Source organism: Electrophorus electricus, chromosome 13, assembly GCF_041902795.1.
Source record: "Electrophorus electricus isolate QZ-2024a chromosome 13, ASM4190279v1, whole genome shotgun sequence".
In the NCBI taxonomy this organism is placed as follows: Eukaryota; Metazoa; Chordata; class Actinopteri; order Gymnotiformes; family Gymnotidae; genus Electrophorus; species Electrophorus electricus.
This window is the reverse complement of record NC_137509.1, coordinates 23497676-23513852: the sequence shown is the minus strand read 5'-3', so window position 1 is coordinate 23513852 and position 16177 is coordinate 23497676. Positions and strand designations below refer to the sequence as shown.

At 35.7% G+C, this 16177-nt stretch overlaps 17 pseudogenes; all 17 read right to left on the bottom strand.

Moving 5' to 3' along the window:
* Nucleotides 1–406: 406 nt before the first annotated feature.
* On the bottom strand, nt 407–525 carry LOC145650297 (5S ribosomal RNA; annotated as a pseudogene).
* Nucleotides 526–1095: 570 nt separating this feature from the next.
* Nucleotides 1096–1214, bottom strand: LOC145643735 (5S ribosomal RNA; annotated as a pseudogene).
* A 353-nt stretch (nt 1215–1567) lies between these two features.
* Nucleotides 1568–1686, bottom strand: LOC145650296 (5S ribosomal RNA; annotated as a pseudogene).
* A 571-nt stretch (nt 1687–2257) lies between these two features.
* Nucleotides 2258–2376, bottom strand: LOC145643734 (5S ribosomal RNA; annotated as a pseudogene).
* A 573-nt stretch (nt 2377–2949) lies between these two features.
* Nucleotides 2950–3068, bottom strand: LOC145647164 (5S ribosomal RNA; annotated as a pseudogene).
* A 1012-nt stretch (nt 3069–4080) lies between these two features.
* Nucleotides 4081–4199, bottom strand: LOC145647162 (5S ribosomal RNA; annotated as a pseudogene).
* Nucleotides 4200–5138: 939 nt separating this feature from the next.
* Nucleotides 5139–5257, bottom strand: LOC145643896 (5S ribosomal RNA; annotated as a pseudogene).
* A 570-nt stretch (nt 5258–5827) lies between these two features.
* On the bottom strand, nt 5828–5946 carry LOC145643733 (5S ribosomal RNA; annotated as a pseudogene).
* Nucleotides 5947–6737: 791 nt separating this feature from the next.
* Nucleotides 6738–6856, bottom strand: LOC145643895 (5S ribosomal RNA; annotated as a pseudogene).
* Nucleotides 6857–7867: 1011 nt separating this feature from the next.
* LOC145647161 (5S ribosomal RNA) lies at nt 7868–7986 on the bottom strand (annotated as a pseudogene).
* A 1011-nt stretch (nt 7987–8997) lies between these two features.
* Nucleotides 8998–9116, bottom strand: LOC145647160 (5S ribosomal RNA; annotated as a pseudogene).
* A 1011-nt stretch (nt 9117–10127) lies between these two features.
* LOC145643894 (5S ribosomal RNA) lies at nt 10128–10246 on the bottom strand (annotated as a pseudogene).
* A 793-nt stretch (nt 10247–11039) lies between these two features.
* LOC145643893 (5S ribosomal RNA) lies at nt 11040–11158 on the bottom strand (annotated as a pseudogene).
* A 793-nt stretch (nt 11159–11951) lies between these two features.
* Nucleotides 11952–12070, bottom strand: LOC145645161 (5S ribosomal RNA; annotated as a pseudogene).
* Nucleotides 12071–13519: 1449 nt separating this feature from the next.
* Nucleotides 13520–13638, bottom strand: LOC145643892 (5S ribosomal RNA; annotated as a pseudogene).
* A 793-nt stretch (nt 13639–14431) lies between these two features.
* Nucleotides 14432–14550, bottom strand: LOC145644203 (5S ribosomal RNA; annotated as a pseudogene).
* A 793-nt stretch (nt 14551–15343) lies between these two features.
* On the bottom strand, nt 15344–15462 carry LOC145645160 (5S ribosomal RNA; annotated as a pseudogene).
* Between the last annotated feature and the right edge of the window lie 715 nt (nt 15463–16177).

Sequence of the window (16177 nt, the reverse complement as noted above, 5' to 3'; positions counted from 1 at the left end):
GATTTCTATTTAATCTGTACACTTCACATACAAGCATGTCAGTTGCAGATTAAATTAAAGTGATGCAACAAAAACTTACAGCATCTGCTATTCCCAGGTGCTAACAGATAGTTTTTTTTAATTAATCACTGCACTTCACATCCTAGCATGTCATCTTAAAAGTAAATTAAAGTGATGCAAGAGAAGCTTACAGCATCTCGTAGTCCAAGCTGCTAACAGATAGTTTTTTGATGAATCACTGCACTTCACATTCAGGCATGTGAGTTGGAGAGTAAATGAAAGTGATGCAAAAAAAACTTACAGCATCTGCTATTCCCATGTGCTAACAGATAGGTTTTTTTTATTAATCACTGCACTTCACATTTGAGCATGTCAGCTTGAAAGTAAATTAAAGTGATGCAAGAAAAGCTTACAGCACCTGGTATTCCTAGGTAGGGTCCCACCTCAGTACTATCCAGGCCCAAACTTGCTTAGCTTCCAAGGTCAGATGACATTGGGCGTTCTCAAGATGGTGTGGCCGTAAGCCTTAAACACTTAGTCAAATTGCCTAATCATAGCAAATATGATCAAAGACCAATCTGACAATTTTTTTTATTAATCCCTGCACTTGACATTCTAGAATGTTATCTTGAAAGTTAATTAAATGATGCAATAAAAGCTTACAACATCTGGTATACGGAGGCACTAACAGACAGTTTTTTTATTAATCACTGCACTTCACATTCAAGCATGTCAGTTGGAGAGTAAATTAAAGTGATGCAATAAAAACTTACAGCATCTACTATTCCCAGGTGCTAGCAGATAGTTTGATTTAATTATTCACTGCACTTCAAATTTGAACATGATAGCTTGAACATAAATTAAAGGGATGCAATAAAATCTTACAGCACCTGCTATTCCCTGGTACTAAAAGATTTCTATTTAATCTGTACACTTCACATACAAGCATGTCAGTTGCAGATTAAATTAAAGTGATGCAAAAAAAACATACAGCATCTGCTACTCCCAGGTGCTAACAGATAGTTTTTTTTATTAATCACTGCACTTCACATTTGAGCATGTCAGCTTGAAAGTAAATTAAAGTGATGCAAGAAAAGCTTACAGCACCTGGTATTCCTAGATAGGGTCCCACCTCAGTACTATCCAGGCCCAAACTTGTTTCGCTTCCAAGGTCAGATGAGACTGGTCGTTCTCAAGCTGGTGTGGCCGTAAGCCTTAAACACTTACTCTAATTGCCTAATCATAGCAAATATGACCAAAGACCAATCTGACAAATTTTTTTATTAATCCCTGCACTTGACATTCTAGAATGTTATCTTGAAAGTAAATTAAATGATGCAATAAAAGCTTACAACATCTGGTATACGGAGGCACTAACAGACAGTTTTTTTATTAATCACTGCACTTCACATTCAAGCATGTCAGTTGGAGAGTAAATTAAAGTGATGCAAAAAAAACTTACAGCATCTGCTATTCCCATGTGCTAACAGATAGGTTTTTTTTATTAATCACTGCACTTCACATTTGAGCATGTCAGCTTGAAAGTAAATTAAAGTGATGCAAGAAAAGCTTACAGCACCTGGTATTCCTAGGTAGGGTCCCACCTCAGTACTATCCAGGCCCAAACTTGCTTAGCTTCCAAGGTCAGATGACATTGGGCGTTCTCAAGATGGTGTGGCCGTAAGCCTTAAACACTTAGTCAAATTGCCTAATCATAGCAAATATGATCAAAGACCAATCTGACAATTTTTTTTATTAATCCCTGCACTTGACATTCTAGAATGTTATCTTGAAAGTTAATTAAATGATGCAATAAAAGCTTACAACATCTGGTATACGGAGGCACTAACAGACAGTTTTTTTATTAATCACTGCACTTCACATTCAAGCATGTCAGTTGGAGAGTAAATTAAAGTGATGCAATAAAAACTTACAGCATCTACTATTCCCAGGTGCTAGCAGATAGTTTGATTTAATTATTCACTGCACTTCAAATTTGAACATGATAGCTTGAACATAAATTAAAGGGATGCAATAAAATCTTACAGCACCTGCTATTCCCTGGTACTAAAAGATTTCTATTTAATCTGTACACTTCACATACAAGCATGTCAGTTGCAGATTAAATTAAAGTGATGCAAAAAAAAACATACAGCATCTGCTACTCCCAGGTGCTAACAGATAGTTTTTTTTATTAATCACTGCACTTCACATTTGAGCATGTCAGCTTGAAAGTAAATTAAAGTGATGCAAGAAAAGCTTACAGCACCTGGTATTCCTAGATAGGGTCCCACCTCAGTACTATCCAGGCCCAAACTTGTTTCGCTTCCAAGGTCAGATGAGACTGGTCGTTCTCAAGCTGGTGTGGCCGTAAGCCTTAAACACTTACTCTAATTGCCTAATCATAGCAAATATGACCAAAGACCAATCTGACAAATTTTTTTATTAATCCCTGCACTTGACATTCTAGAATGTTATCTTGAAAGTAAATTAAATGATGCAATAAAAGCTTACAACATCTGGTATACGGAGGCACTAACAGACAGTTTTTTTATTAATCACTGCACTTCACATTCAAGCATGTCAGTTGGAGAGTAAATTAAAGTGATGCAACAAAAACTTACAGCATCTGCTATTCCCAGGTGCTAACAGATAGTTTTTTTTAATTAATCACTGCACTTCACATCCTAGCATGTCATCTTAAAAGTAAATTAAAGTGATGCAAGAGAAGCTTACAGCATCTCGTAGTCCAAGCTGCTAACAGATAGTTTTTTGATGAATCACTGCACTTCACATTCAGGCATGTGAGTTGGAGAGTAAATGAAAGTGATGCAAAAAAAACTTACAGCATCTGCTATTCCCATGTGCTAACAGATAGTTTTTTTATTAATCACTGCACTTCACATTTGAGCATGTCAGCTTGAAAGTAAATTAAAGTGATGCAAGAAGAGCTTACAGCACCTGGTATTCCTAGGTAGGGTCCCACCTCAGTACTATCCAGGCCCAAACTTGCTTAGCTTCCAAGGTCAGATGAGATTGGGCGTTCTCAAGATGGTGTGGCCGTAAGCCTTAAACACTTAGTCAAATTGCCTAATCATAGCAAATATGATCAAAGACCAATCTGACAATTTTTTTTATTAATCCCTGCACTTGACATTCTAGAATGTTATCTTGAAAGTAAATTAAATGATGCAATAAAAGCTTACAACATCTGGTATACGGAGGCACTAACAGACAGTATTTTTATTAATCACTGCACTTCACATTCAAGCATGTCAGTTGGAGAGTAAATTAAAGTGATGCAATAAAAACTTACAGCATCTACTATTCCCAGGTGCTAGCAGATAGTTTGATTTAATTATTCACTGCACTTCAAATTTGAACATGATAGCTTGAACATAAATTAAAGGTATGCAATAAAATCTTACAGCACCTGCTATTCCCTGGTACTAAAAGATTTCTATTTAATCTGTACACTTCACATACAAGCATGTCAGTTGCAGATTAAATTAAAGTGATGCAACAAAAACTTACAGCATCTGCTATTCCCAGGTGCTAGCAGATAGTTTGATTTAATTATTCACTGCACTTCAAATTTGAACATGATAGCTTGAACATAAATTAAAGGGATGCAATAAAATCTTACAGCACCTGCTATTCCCTGGTACTAAAAGACTTTCTATGTAATTTGTACACTTCACATACAAGCATGTCAGTTGCAGATTAAATTAAAGTGATGCAACAAAAACTTACAGCATCTGCTATTCCCAGGTGCTAACAGATAGTTTTTTTTAATTAATCACTGCACTTCACATCCTAGCATGTCATCTTAAAAGTAAATTAAAGTGATGCAAGAGAAGCTTACAGCATCTCGTAGTCCAAGCTGCTAACAGATAGTTTTTTGATGAATCACTGCACTTCACATTCAGGCATGTGAGTTGGAGAGTAAATGAAAGTGATGCAAAAAAAACTTACAGCATCTGCTATTCCCTTGTGCTAACAGATAGGTTTTTTTTATTAATCACTGCACTTCACATTTGAGCATGTCAGCTTGAAAGTAAATTAAAGTGATGCAAGAAAAGCTTACAGCACCTGGTATTCCTAGGTAGGGTCCCACCTCAGTACTATCCAGGCCCAAACTTGCTTAGCTTCCAAGGTCAGATGAGATTGGGCGTTCTCAAGATGGTGTGGCCGTAAGCCTTAAACACTTAGTCAAATTGCCTAATCATAGCAAATATGATCAAAGACCAATCTGACAATTTTTTTTATTAATCCCTGCACTTGACATTCTAGAATGTTATCTTGAAAGTAAATTAAATGATGCAATAAAAGCTTACAACATCTGGTATACGGAGGCACTAACAGACAGTATTTTTATTAATCACTGCACTTCACATTCAAGCATGTCAGTTGGAGAGTAAATTAAAGTGATGCAATAAAAACTTACAGCATCTACTATTCCCAGGTGCTAGCAGATAGTTTGATTTAATTATTCACTGCACTTCAAATTTGAACATGATAGCTTGAACATAAATTAAAGGGATGCAATAAAATCTTACAGCACCTGCTATTCCCTGGTACTAAAAGATTTCTATGTAATCTGTACACTTCACATACAAGCATGTCAGTTGCAGATTAAATTAAAGTGATGCAACAAAAACTTACAGCATTTGCTATTCCCAGGTGCTAACAGATAGTTTTTTTTTAATTAATCACTATTCCCTGGTACTAAAAGATTTCTATGTAATCTGTACACTTCACATACAAGCATGTCAGTTGCAGATTAAATTAAAGTGATGCAACAAAAACTTACAGCATCTGCTATTCCCAGGTGCTAACAGATAGTTTTTTTTAATTAATCACTGCACTTCACATCCTAGCATGTCATCTTAAAAGTAAATTAAAGTGATGCAAGAGAAGCTTACAGCATCTCGTAGTCCAAGCTGCTAACAGATAGTTTTTTGATGAATCACTGCACTTCACATTCAGGCATGTGAGTTGGAGAGTAAATGAAAGTGATGCAAAAAAAACTTACAGCATCTGCTATTCCCATGTGCTAACAGATAGTTTTTTTATTAATCACTGCACTTCACATTTGAGCATGTCAGCTTGAAAGTAAATTAAAGTGATGCAAGAAAAGCTTACAGCACCTGGTATTCCTAGGTAGGGTCCCACCTCAGTACTATCCAGGCCCAAAGTTGTTCAGCTTCCAAGGTCAGATGAGATTGGGGGTTCTCAAGCTGGTGTGGCCGTAAGCCTTAAACACTTACTCTAAATGCCTAATCATAGCAAATATGATCAAAGACCAATCTGACAATTTTTTTTATTAATCCCTGCACTTGACATTCTAGAATGTTATCTTGAAAGTTAATTAAATGATGCAATAAAAGCTTACAACATCTGGTATACGGAGGCACTAACAGACAGTTTTTTTATTAATCACTGCACTTCACATTCAAGCATGTCAGTTGGAGAGTAAATTAAAGTGATGCAATAAAAACTTACAGCATCTGCTATTCCCAGGTGCTAGCAGATATTTTGATTTAATTATTCACTGCACTTCAATAATGAACATGATAGCTTGAAAATAAATTAAAGGGATGCAATAAAATCTTACAGCACCTGCTATTCCCTGGTACTAAAAGATTTATATTTAATCTGTACACTTCACATACAAGCATGTCAGTTGCAGATTAAATTAAAGTGATGCAAAAAAAACTTACAGCATCTGCTACTCCCAGGTGCTAACAGATAGTTTTTTTTATTAATCACTGCACTTCACATTTGAGCATGTCAGCTTGAAAGTAAATTAAAGTGATGCAAGAAAAGCTTACAGCACCTGGTATTCCTAGATAGGGTCCCACCTCAGTACTATCCAGGCCCAAACTTGTTTCGCTTCCAAGGTCAGATGAGACTGGTCGTTCTCAAGCTGGTGTGGCCGTAAGCCTTAAACACTTACTCTAATTGCCTAATCATAGCAAATATGATCAAAGACCAATCTGACAATTTTTTTTATTAATCCCTGCACTTGACATTCTAGAATGTTATCTTGAAAGTAAATTAAATGATGCAATAAAAGCTTACAACATCTGGTATACGGAGGCACTAACAGACAGTTTTTTTATTAATCACTGCACTTCACATTCAAGCATGTCAGTTGGAGAGTAAATTAAAGTGATGCAATAAAAATTTACAGCATCTGCTATTCCCAGGTGCTAGCAGATAGTTTGATTTAATTATTCACTGCACTTCAAATTTGAACATGATAGCTTGAACATAAATTAAAGGGATGCAATAAAATCTTACAGCACCTGCTATTCCCTGGTACTAAAAGATTTCTATTTAATCTGTACACTTCACATACAAGCATGTCAGTTGCAGATTAAATTAAAGTGATGCAACAAAAATTTACAGCATCTGCTATTCCCAGGTGCTAACAGATAGTTTTTTTTAATTAATCACTGCACTTCACATCCTAGCATGTCATCTTAAAAGTAAATTAAAGTGATGCAAGAGAAGCTTACAGCATCTCGTAGTCCAAGCTGCTAACAGATAGTTTTTTGATGAATCACTGCACTTCACATTCAGGCATGTGAGTTGGAGAGTAAATGAAAGTGATGCAAAAAAAACTTACAGCATCTGCTATTCCCATGTGCTAACAGATAGTTTTTTTATTAATCACTGCACTTCACATTTGAGCATGTCAGCTTGAAAGTAAATTAAAGTGATGCAAGAAAAGCTTACAGCACCTGGTATTCCTAGGTAGGGTCCCACCTCAGTACTATCCAGGCCCAAAGTTGTTCAGCTTCCAAGGTCAGATGAGATTGGGGGTTCTCAAGCTGGTGTGGCCGTAAGCCTTAAACACTTACTCTAATTGCCTAATCATAGCAAATATGATCAAAGACCAATCTGACAATTTTTTTTATTAATCCCTGCACTTGACATTCTAGAATGTTATCTTGAAATTTAATTAAATGATGCAATAAAAGCTTACAACATCTGGTATACGGAGGCACTAACAGACAGTTTTTTTATTAATCACTGCACTTCACATTCAAGCATGTCAGTTGGAGAGTAAATTAAAGTGATGCAATAAAAACTTACAGCATCTGCTATTCCCAGGTGCTAGCAGATATTTTGAGTTAATTATTCACTGCACTTCAATAATGAACATGATAGCTTGAACATAAATTAAAGGTATGCAATAAAATCTTACAGCACCTGCTATTCCCTGGTACTAAAAGATTTCTATTTAATCTGTACACTTCACATACAAGCATGTCAGTTGCAGATTAAATTAAAGTGATGCAACAAAAACTTACAGCATCTGCTATTCCCAGGTGCTAGCAGATAGTTTGATTTAATTATTCACTGCACTTCAAATTTGAACATGATAGCTTGAACATAAATTAAAGGGATGCAATAAAATCTTACAGCACCTGCTATTCCCTGGTACTAAAAGATTTCTATTTAATCTGTACACTTCACATACAAGCATGTCAGTTGCAGATTAAATTAAAGTGATGCAACAAAAATTTACAGCATCTGCTATTCCCAGGTGCTAACAGATAGTTTTTTTTAATTAATCACTGCACTTCACATCCTAGCATGTCATCTTAAAAGTAAATTAAAGTGATGCAAGAGAAGCTTACAGCATCTCGTAGTCCAAGCTGCTAACAGATAGTTTTTTGATGAATCACTGCACTTCACATTCAGGCATGTGAGTTGGAGAGTAAATGAAAGTGATGCAAAAAAAACTTACAGCATCTGCTATTCCCATGTGCTAACAGATAGGTTTTTTTTATTAATCACTGCACTTCACATTTGAGCATGTCAGCTTGAAAGTAAATTAAAGTGATGCAAGAAGAGCTTACAGCACCTGGTATTCCTAGGTAGGGTCCCACCTCAGTACTATCCAGGCCCAAACTTGCTTAGCTTCCAAGGTCAGATGAGATTGGGCGTTCTCAAGATGGTGTGGCCGTAAGCCTTAAACACTTAGTCAAATTGCCTAATCATAGCAAATATGATCAAAGACCAATCTGACAATTTTTTTTATTAATCCCTGCACTTGACATTCTAGAATGTTATCTTGAAAGTAAATTAAATGATGCAATAAAAGCTTACAACATCTGGTATACGGAGGCACTAACAGACAGTATTTTTATTAATCACTGCACTTCACATTCAAGCATGTCAGTTGGAGAGTAAATTAAAGTGATGCAATAAAAACTTACAGCATCTACTATTCCCAGGTGCTAGCAGATAGTTTGATTTAATTATTCACTGCACTTCAAATTTGAACATGATAGCTTGAACATAAATTAAAGGTATGCAATAAAATCTTACAGCACCTGCTATTCCCTGGTACTAAAAGATTTCTATTTAATCTGTACACTTCACATACAAGCATGTCAGTTGCAGATTAAATTAAAGTGATGCAACAAAAACTTACAGCATCTGCTATTCCCAGGTGCTAGCAGATAGTTTGATTTAATTATTCACTGCACTTCAAATTTGAACATGATAGCTTGAACATAAATTAAAGGGATGCAATAAAATCTTACAGCACCTGCTATTCCCTGGTACTAAAAGATTTCTATTTAATCTGTACACTTCACATACAAGCATGTCAGTTGGAGATTAAATTAAAGTGATGCAACAAAAAGTTACAGCATCTGCTATTCCCAGGTGCTAACAGATAGTTTTTTTTAATTAATCACTGCACTTCACATCCTAGCATGTCATCTTAAAAGTAAATTAAAGTGATGCAAGAGAAGCTTACAGCATCTCGTAGTCCAAGCTGCTAACAGATAGTTTTTTGATGAATCACTGCACTTCACATTCAGGCATGTGAGTTGGAGAGTAAATGAAAGTGATGCAAAAAAAACTTACAGCATCTGCTATTCCCATGTGCTAACAGATAGGTTTTTTTTATTAATCACTGCACTTCACATTTGAGCATGTCAGCTTGAAAGTAAATTAAAGTGATGCAAGAAGAGCTTACAGCACCTGGTATTCCTAGGTAGGGTCCCACCTCAGTACTATCCAGGCCCAAACTTGCTTAGCTTCCAAGGTCAGATGAGATTGGGCGTTCTCAAGATGGTGTGGCCGTAAGCCTTAAACACTTAGTCAAATTGCCTAATCATAGCAAATATGATCAAAGACCAATCTGACAATTTTTTTTATTAATCCCTGCACTTGACATTCTAGAATGTTATCTTGAAAGTAAATTAAATGATGCAATAAAAGCTTACAACATCTGGTATACGGAGGCACTAACAGACAGTATTTTTATTAATCACTGCACTTCACATTCAAGCATGTCAGTTGGAGAGTAAATTAAAGTGATGCAATAAAAACTTACAGCATCTACTATTCCCAGGTGCTAGCAGATAGTTTGATTTAATTATTCACTGCACTTCAAATTTGAACATGATAGCTTGAACATAAATTAAAGGTATGCAATAAAATCTTACAGCACCTGCTATTCCCTGGTACTAAAAGATTTCTATTTAATCTGTACACTTCACATACAAGCATGTCAGTTGCAGATTAAATTAAAGTGATGCAAGAAAAACTTACAGCATCTGCTATTCCCAGGTGCTAGCAGATAGTTTGATTTAATTATTCACTGCACTTCAAATTTGAACATGATAGCTTGAACATAAATTAAAGGGATGCAATAAAATCTTACAGCACCTGCTATTCCCTGGTACTAAAAGATTTCTATTTAATCTGTACACTTCACATACAAGCATGTCAGTTACAGATTAAATTAAAGTGATGCAACAAAAATTTACAGCATTTGCTAATCCCAGGTGCTAACAGATAGTTTTTTTTTAATTAATCACTGCACTTCACATCCTAGCATGTCATCTTGAAAGTAAATTAAAGTGATGCAAGAGAAGCTTACAGCATCTCGTAGTCCAAGGTGCTAACAGATAGTTTTTTGATGAATCACTGCACTTCACATTCAGGCATGTGAGTTGGAGAGTAAATGAAAGTGATGCAAAAAAAACTTACAGCATCTGCTATTCCCATGTGCTAACAGATAGTTTTTTTTATTAATCACTGCACTTCACATTTGAGCATGTCAACTTGAAAGTAAATTAAAGTGATGCAAGAAAAGCTTACAGCACCTGGTATTCCTAGGTAGGGTCCCACCTCAGTACTATCCAGGCCCAAAGTTGTTCAGCTTCCAAGGTCAGATGAGATTGGGGGTTCTCAAGCTGGTGTGGCCGTAAGCCTTAAACACTTACTCTAATTGCCTAATCATAGCAAATATGATCAAAGACCAATCTGACAATTTTTTTTATTAATCCCTGCACTTGACATTCTAGAATGTTATCTTGAAAGTTAATTAAATGATGCAATAAAAGCTTACAACATCTGGTATACGGAGGCACTAACAGACAGTTTTTTTATTAATCACTGCACTTCACATTCAAGCATGTCAGTTGGAGAGTAAATTAAAGTGATGCAATAAAAACTTACAGCACATCTGCTATTCCCAGGTGCTAGCAGATAGTTTGATTTAATTATTCACTGCACTTCAAATTTGAACATGATAGCTTGAAAATAAATTAAAGGGATGCAATAAAATCTTACAGCACCTGCTATTCCCTGGTACTAAAAGATTTCTATTTAATCTGTACACTTCACATACAAGCATGTCAGTTGCAGATTAAATTAAAGTGATGCAACAAAAACTTACAGCATCTGCTATTCCCAGGTGCTAACAGATAGTTTTTTTTAATTAATCACTGCACTTCACATCCTAGCATGTCATCTTAAAAGTAAATTAAAGTGATGCAAGAGAAGCTTACAGCATCTCGTAGTCCAAGCTGCTAACAGATAGTTTTTTGATGAATCACTGCACTTCACATTCAGGCATGTGAGTTGGAGAGTAAATGAATGTGATGCAAAAAAAACTTACAGCATCTGCTATTCCCATGTGCTAACAGATAGTTTTTTTATTAATCACTGCACTTCACATTTGAGCATGTCAGCTTGAAAGTAAATTAAAGTGATGCAAGAAAAGCTTACAGCACCTGGTATTCCTAGGTAGGGTCCCACCTCAGTACTATCCAGGCCCAAAGTTGTTCAGCTTCCAAGGTCAGATGAGATTGGGGGTTCTCAAGCTGGTGTGGCCGTAAGCCTTAAACACTTACTCTAATTGCCTAATCATAGCAAATATGATCAAAGACCAATCTGACAATTTTTTTTATTAATCCCTGCACTTGACATTCTAGAATGTTATCTTGAAAGTTAATTAAATGATGCAATAAAAGCTTACAACATCTGGTATACGGAGGCACTAACAGACAGTTTTTTTATTAATCACTGCACTTCACATTCAAGCATGTCAGTTGGAGAGTAAATTAAAGTGATGCAATAAAAACTTACAGCACATCTGCTATTCCCAGGTGCTAGCAGATAGTTTGATTTAATTATTCACTGCACTTCAAATTTGAACATGATAGCTTGAAAATAAATTAAAGGGATGCAATAAAATCTTACAGCAACTGCTATTCCCTGTTACTAAAAGATTTCTATTTAATCTGTACACTTCACATACAAGCATGTCAGTTGCAGATTAAATTAAAGTGATGCAACAAAAACTTACAGCATCTGCTATTCCCAGGTGCTAACAGATAGTTTTTTTTAATTAATCACTGCACTTCACATCCTAGCATGTCATCTTGAAAGTAAATTAAAGTGATGCAAGAGAAGCTTACAGCATCTCGTAGTCCAAGGTGCTAACAGATAGTTTTTTGATGAATCACTGCACTTCACATTCAGGCATGTGAGTTGGAGAGTAAATGAAAGTGATGCAAAAAAAACTTACAGCATCTGCTATTCCCATGTGCTAACAGATAGTTTTTTTATTAATCACTGCACTTCACATTTGAGCATGTCAGCTTGAAAGTAAATTAAAGTGATGCAAGAAAAGCTTACAGCACCTGGTATTCCTAGGTAGGGACCCACCTCAGTACTATCCAGGCCCAAAGTTGTTCAGCTTCCAAGGTCAGATTAGATTGGGGGTTCTCAAGATGGTGTGGCCGTAAGCCTTAAACACTTACTCTAATTGCCTAATCATAGCAAATATGATCAAAGACCAATCTGACAATTTTTTTTATTAATCCCTGCACTTGACATTCTAGAATGTTATCTTGAAAGTTAATTAAATGATGCAATAAAAGCTTACAACATCTGGTATACGGAGGCACTAACAGACAGTTTTTTTATTAATCACTGCACTTCACATTCAAGCATGTCAGTTGGAGAGTAAATTAAAGTGATGCAATAAAAACTTACAGCATCTGCTATTCCCAGGTGCTATCAGATATTTTGAGTTAATTATTCACTGCACTTCAATAATGAACATGATAGCTTGAACATAAATTAAAGGTATGCAATAAAATCTTACAGCACCTGCTATTCCCTGGTACTAAAAGATTTCTATTTAATCTGTACACTTCACATACAAGCATGTCAGTTGCAGATTAAATTAAAGTGATGCAACAAAAACTTACAGCATCTGCTATTCCCAGGTGCTAGCAGATAGTTTGATTTAATTATTCACTGCACTTCAAATTTGAACATGATAGCTTGAACATAAATTAAAGGGATGCAATAAAATCTTACAGCACCTGCTATTCCCTGGTACTAAAAGATTTCTATTTAATCTGTACACTTCACATACAAGCATGTCAGTTGCAGATTAAATTAAAGTGATGCAACAAAAACTTACAGCATCTGCTATTCCCAGGTGCTAACAGATAGTTTTTTTTAATTAATTACTGCACTTCACATCCTAACATGTCATCTTGAAAGTAAATTAAAGTGATGCAAGAGAAGCTTACAGCATCTCGTAGTCCAAGGTGCTAACAGATAGTTTTTTGATGAATCACTGCACTTCACATTCAGGCATGTGAGTTGGAGAGTAAATGAAAGTGATGCAAAAAAAACTTACAGCATCTGCTATTCCCAGGTGCTAACAGATAGTTTGATTTAATTATTCACTGCACTTCAAATTTGAACATGATAGCTTGAAAATAAATTAAAGGGATGCAATAAAATCTTACAGCACCTGCTATTCCCTGGTACTAAAAGATTTCTATTTAATCTGTACACTTCACATACAAGCATGTCAGTTGCAGATTAAATTAAAGTGATGCAACAAAAACTTACAGCATCTGCTATTCCCAGGTGCTAACAGATAGTTTTTTTTAATTAATCACTGCACTTCACATCCTAGCATGTCATCTTAAAAGTAAATTAAAGTGATGCAAGAGAAGCTTACAGCATCTCGTAGTCCAAGCTGCTAACAGATAGTTTTTTGATGAATCACTGCACTTCACATTCAGGCATGTGAGTTGGAGAGTAAATGAAAGTGATGCAAAAAAAACTTACAGCATCTGCTATTCCCATGTGCTAACAGATAGTTTTTTTATTAATCACTGCACTTCACATTTGAGCATGTCAGCTTGAAAGTAAATTAAAGTGATGCAAGAAAAGCTTACAGCACCTGGTATTCCTAGGTAGGGTCCCACCTCAGTACTATCCAGGCCCAAAGTTGTTCAGCTTCCAAGGTCAGATGAGATTGGGGGTTCTCAAGCTGGTGTGGCCGTAAGCCTTAAACACTTACTCTAATTGCCTAATCATAGCAAATATGATCAAAGACCAATCTGACAATTTTTTTTATTAATCCCTGCACTTGACATTCTAGAATGTTATCTTGAAAGTTAATTAAATGATGCAATAAAAGCTTACAACATCTGGTATACGGAGGCACTAACAGACAGTTTTTTTATTAATCACTGCACTTCACATTCAAGCATGTCAGTTGGAGAGTAAATTAAAGTGATGCAATAAAAACTTACAGCACATCTGCTATTCCCAGGTGCTAGCAGATAGTTTGATTTAATTATTCACTGCACTTCAAATTTGAACATGATAGCTTGAAAATAAATTAAAGGGATGCAATAAAATCTTACAGCACCTGCTATTCCCTGTTACTAAAAGATTTCTATTTAATCTGTACACTTCACATACAAGCATGTCAGTTGCAGATTAAATTAAAGTGATGCAACAAAAATTTACAGCATCTGCTATTCCCAGGTGCTAACAGATAGTTTTTTTTAATTAATCACTGCACTTCACATCCTAGCATGTCATCTTAAAAGTATATTAAAGTGATGCAAGAGAAGCTTACAGCATCTCATAGTCCAAGCTGCTAACAGATAGTTTTTTGATGAATCACTGCACTTCACATTCAGGCATGTGAGTTGGAGAGTAAATGAAAGTGATGCAAAAAAAACTTACAGCATCTGCTATTCCCATGTGGTAACAGATAGTTTTTTTATTAATCACTGCACTTCACATTTGAGCATGTCAGCTTGAAAGTAAATTAAAGTGATGCAAGAAAAGCTTACAGCACCTGGTATTCCTAGGTAGGGTCCCACCTCAGTACTATCCAGGCCCAAAGTTGTTCAGCTTCCAAGGTCAGATGAGATTGGGGGTTCTCAAGCTGGTGTGGCCGTAAACCTTAAACACTTACTCTAATTGCCTAATCATAGCAAATATGATCAAAGACCAATCTGACAATTTTTTTTATTAATCCCTGCACTTGACATTCTAGAATGTTATCTTGAAAGTTAATTAAATGATGCAATAAAAGCTTACAACATCTGGTATACGGAGGCACTAACAGACAGTTTTTTTATTAATCACTGCACTTCACATTCAAGCATGTCAGTTGGAGAGTAAATTAAAGTGATGCAATAAAAACTTACAGCACATCTGCTATTCCCAGGTGCTAGCAGATAGTTTGATTTAATTATTCACTGCACTTCAAATTTGAACATGATAGCTTGAAAATAAATTAAAGGGATGCAATAAAATCTTACAGCAACTGCTATTCCCTGTTACTAAAAGATTTCTATTTAATCTGTACACTTCACATACAAGCATGTCAGTTGCAGATTAAATTAAAGTGATGCAACAAAAACTTACAGCATCTGCTATTCCCAGGTGCTAACAGATAGTTTTTTTTAATTAATCACTGCACTTCACATCCTAGCATGTCATCTTAAAAGTAAATTAAAGTGATGCAAGAGAAGCTTACAGCATCTCGTAGTCCAAGCTGCTAACAGATAGTTTTTTGATGAATCACTGCACTTCACATTCAGGCATGTGAGTTGGAGAGTAAATGAAAGTGATGCAAAAAAAACTTACAGCATCTGCTATTCCCATGTGCTAACAGATAGTTTTTTTATTAATCACTGCACTTCACATTTGAGCATGTCAGCTTGAAAGTAAATTAAAGTGATGCAAGAAAAGCTTACAGCACCTGGTATTCCTAGGTAGGGACCCACCTCAGTACTATCCAGGCCCAAAGTTGTTCAGCTTCCAAGGTCAGATTAGATTGGGGGTTCTCAAGATGGTGTGGCCGTAAGCCTTAAACACTTACTCTAATTGCCTAATCATAGCAAATATGATCAAAGACCAATCTGACAATTTTTTTTATTAATCCCTGCACTTGACATTCTAGAATGTTATCTTGAAAGTTAATTAAATGATGCAATAAAAGCTTACAACATCTGGTATACGGAGGCACTAACAGACAGTTTTTTTATTAATCACTGCACTTCACATTCAAGCATGTCAGTTGGAGAGTAAATTAAAGTGATGCAATAAAAACTTACAGCATCTGCTATTCCCAGGTGCTATCAGATATTTTGAGTTAATTATTCACTGCACTTCAATAATGAACATGATAGCTTGAACATAAATTAAAGGTATGCAATAAAATCTTACAGCACCTGCTATTCCCTGGTACTAAAAGATTTCTATTTAATCTGTACACTTCACATACAAGCATGTCAGTTGCAGATTAAATTAAAGTGATGCAACAAAAACTTACAGCATCTGCTATTCCCAGGTGCTAGCAGATAGTTTGATTTAATTATTCACTGCACTTCAAATTTGAACATGATAGCTTGAACATAAATTAAAGGGATGCAATAAAATCTTACAGCACCTGCTATTCCCTGGTACTAAAAGATTTCTATTTAATCTGTACACTTCACATACAAGCATGTCAGTTGCAGATTAAATTAAAGTGATGCAACAAAAACTTACAGCATCTGCTATTCCCAGGTGCTAACAGATA